This window comes from Gossypium hirsutum, chromosome D01 (genome assembly GCF_007990345.1).
Source record: "Gossypium hirsutum isolate 1008001.06 chromosome D01, Gossypium_hirsutum_v2.1, whole genome shotgun sequence".
In the NCBI taxonomy this organism is placed as follows: domain Eukaryota; kingdom Viridiplantae; phylum Streptophyta; class Magnoliopsida; order Malvales; family Malvaceae; genus Gossypium; species Gossypium hirsutum.
In genome coordinates, this window is record NC_053437.1 from 9,543,504 (window position 1) to 9,547,990 (window position 4,487).

The following is a 4,487-nucleotide window of genomic DNA, read 5'->3' on the forward strand; positions in this document are numbered from 1 at the left end:
ATCAGTGATGGACATCATTCAGCTTCATTGTTTAGTTTCTGGCATTGGTGCTTATGACATAGGCAGAGTAAGTAGAGATTTGATCATCTTGTATCTCTATACTCACTGCATTTTCATTCAATGGTCTATTGACTCATTGATATACATTTCATGTTTCGTTTAAAAGCTAGTGATTGATCACCTGATTTCTGATTTTTATTAATGTTAATCAGAAATATTGTTTTTTTCTTATAACATAGCCAATACACCCCTAATCAGTGGCCCCACCTAATCCCCCCTTATTCCTATGTTTGGTTCATGGTATTGCTAATACCATTGTAATCCATTACTGACTTAATCGGTGAAATTCACCGATTTGTAATCCATCCCTTTTGCCCAGATTAGGCGCCGCTTCAGTAAACCATCCCTGTTTTACCCTCCCATCAGCTTCCCCTTTGTTTCTCTTCTGTTCCTTCTAGCCTCTGCCGATTTGCTCCCTCCGTTTCTTTTCTTTTCTGCCCTCTGTTTATTTTCTTTTCTTTTCTTCCAATTTGCTCCCTTCGTTTCTTTTCTTTTCTTTTCTGCCCTCTGTTTATTTTCTTTTCTTTTCTGTCGATTTGCTCCCTTTGTTTCTTTTCTTTTCTTTTCTGCCGATTTGCCAGTTTCTGCTGATTTCTGAGTTACTGCAACTGAAAGGTAGGTTTATAACTCTCTATCAACCTTGTTACTGTCTTTTGTTTTTTCTGCATGTTAGCAGATTTGAATCACTGCCTTGTTAGTGCCCTTTTCTCATTAATCGGTAACTGCATGTAATCGGTTTCCCCTTTTCTCATTACAAGTTCTTTTTCATCTCACTGTGTCCTGATTTTCTCATTTACAGGTTAGTTTTCCATGGTTATTTTGTTTGTATTGCATGTCCAATTGAAATGTAGTTTTCCCCGATTGCATGTATACTCTTCTGCATAGGACAGCATTCCGTTCCGGAGAAACAATTTTTGGATTAGGCTTAAGAATTGATGATTGTTGTTTGTTGATAAGGTGCCTTGGCTTAAGAATTGATGACTGTTGTCTGTTGTTGGTTAGGCTTAAGAAATGCATACTATTGTTTGTTGATAGTGTTGTTTGCTTTAATATGGATGGATGGGGCTATTGAATTGTAGTGTTATTATGCATATTGTTGATACTGTTGTCTGTTGTTTGTTGATGTGTTTTGTGTTGTTGGTTAGGCTTAAGAAAAGCATACTGTGGTAAGAATGATAGAAATTTGTAAGAATGATAGAAGGATTATTCTCAGGCACACCTCAAATACATCTTACACCAGTTAAATGTCTCATATCAGTTATATAAGTAATGTCGCACTTTACCAGTCCATACCTCAACAAAAAATTAACTTTGGAGTGTAACCAGATTTTCTTACACATCATATCATACCTATCAAAAAGAATTCCAGGCTGGTGATAAACATATTTATTTTCTTTGGAAATCTTATATTCCCTTCTTTTATGATGTAGGTAAACCACAAATTTGAATTTAGAGAATCAATTAATTGCTGCTTGCAAATAAAAGTACCATTTTAAATGGAAAATAGATTCATGAAGTATGCAGTTCATGGAAACAATATGACACAGAAAGTAACTGTTATTAGGAAAAGTATCTAGCGAGTGAATAGGGAATATGAGAGATCTTGCAGATTATCCTTTACCTGCCTTCTTGCTTTGGTGAGTGCAATGGAGTCTCCATTCTGATCTTACCTAAACCTGATAATCCAGAATAAACTTGGGTAATACCATGTTATTAGGATGTTGAAATTTGAAAACCACTTGCATCAGTATCTTGATAACATAGAAAACAAGTAATTAATCAAAGTTGAGATACCTTCATTAGTGATGCACTAGCAGGTTAATTAGAGCCTAAATGGGTAAGGTAACTGTAATTCCTTCTATAATAATGAGAAATGCATACATTATCTGTTAATGTATTTTTTTTATTTATGAAATTTACCTTTTTCGATCTTTTTTACTGAAAAGTATGAAGGGAGCAGGTTTGTTAATCATCTTTAAAACTGACTTGACTACTTCAACTTTGAATGCTTTGAAATGTTTGCTCACTGATAAATGAATGGAGACAGACTAATTTCGTGAATGATCCTCTATTCTCTAAATTATGTTTTAATATATATAAATATTGAATGTGTGTTAATACGACTAGTTTGAAATGAATTAACACCCAAGTACATTTCCTGCTAATTTGATCTCCAAGTTGGTGTGGAATTATGAAACTAAGAGAGTTTTTTTCCTATATGTTGCTTTTACATTTCACTCTTTTTGAAATATGTATGTGTAGCGTATGTTTGGATATATGTATGAAGATACTGATACTTCAATATCTTTCAAGTATTCCATTTTTTCTAAAATAATTAAACATACACATGGTCAGTTACATAGATATCAAAGACCTTATGATTTCAATCTTGTAGGTAAAGTACTTGTACATTACAAATTCATGGACATAATATTGTTATAAAAAGGAGCAATATATAATTTGGTACTTGTGTTTTTTCTTTTTTAATCTATTATTTGTATTTGATAAATATTTTGATACTTAAAGATAATGGTGTACCAATTTTTGTATTAATATAAAAAAATGTGAGTACTACATGGATCAAAAAATGATGAGATCGTTATAATTTAAAAAGGACATCAAACTTTAGTACCAATTCTTGTATTAATATCAATTATGATCTTTATTTAACGATTTTGATACTTTCAAAGATCTCGTTCAAATTTAAACATTATTAAAATAAATTGTGCTAACTCTAAGCTCAAATAAAAATTTGCATGAAGGAATGGTATATTCATGGTACCTAAAAAGATGGGGAAGTAACCAAGAGAACCACAAATGATGAAAGAGCAAAATAATAGCAATAAATGAAGACATGTGGGCATTGGCCTAGAATGGTACCCCCAAATTAATTGATGAAAAAAGAATTAAAAGAAATTTTTATCATAAATTTAATGACACAAAATTATAAGCAGATGCTGAAAATTAAACCATGGGTTCCCACAAACATCTATGTTTGTTGTATTAATCAATTCCTTTACCTACATTGTGGACTTTAGCTTTTTCTTCCCTTAATTTCAGCTTTTATTGCAGTTTGTACCAATTTTTTCATTCCAAAACCAATATAGCTCTTTGCCTCTTAATTCTCTAGCCCCTAACATGGACTACGTACATATATATATACATAAAACCTAGTTGCTCTCATTTTTAATTTGTTTGTCTCTCAATTATTTTTATAAAATTTATATTTGATACATTGATTGTATATAAGATTATTTCATCTAACCTTTTCTTAATATAAGTTAATTATGTTTATCCAGAATATAATTCTCAAGTTATATTTTGATTTGAGTAATTTTATGAAATTATATATCATTATTAAATTAAATTTAATATTAATTATTTTAAATTGTATAAATTCATATAAGAAAATTTATTATCAAGAATTTTATGAAATTATATATTATTAAATTATACAAATTCATATAAGATAATTTATTAGTTATAATTATTTTAAATTTTTATTAAATCATATATTTTAATTAAAATATATTTAATTTTAATTATTTAAAATTATCTTTTATAGTATAATATATTATGATTTGAGTAAATTCATATAAGAATATTAATTATTAAGAATTTTATTAAATTATATATTTTAATTATAATATATTTAATAATAATTATGTTAATTTATATTTTATAGTATCATATATTATGATTTGAGTAAATTCATATAAGAATATTGATTATTAAGAATTTTATTAAATTATATATTTTAATTATAATATATTTAATAATTATGTTAATTTATATTTCATAGTATCATATATTATGATTTGAGTAAATTCATATAAGAATATTGATTATTAAAAATTTTATTAAATTATATATTTTAATTAAAATATATTTAATTATAATTATGTTTAAATATGATTAAAATATTTATTACTGATAATAATAATCTTATTAAAATTTAAATAACAATAACAATAATCATTTACCAAAACAATTTTATGCTAAGGGTATTCTAGTCATTTTAGTTTTTTCCATTATGCTATTACACCTCTATTCCATTCAACCAAACACAAGATTACTATTACGCCTCTATTCCATTACATTCAACCAAACAGTGGATTAGCTATTACACCTCTAATCCAATACACCTCTAATCCCAATACACCTCTAATCCAATACACCTCTAATCCAATACAGCGAACCAAACGCACCCTTAGTGTTAGTACAAAACTCCGATGAGGAAAATCTCGAATACACGAACAGAACTCGAACAGAAAAGAAGAAACATGATAAGGCTCCAAGGCGTGTATCAAGCCACTATCTTTAAGGTTATATTCCCCCCACCTATCTTCGATGTGCAAATGAGTTCCAAGCAAATTAACCTCGAGGATACAATGAAGCCAATGGCTATTTGCGTTTTGCACTGACGA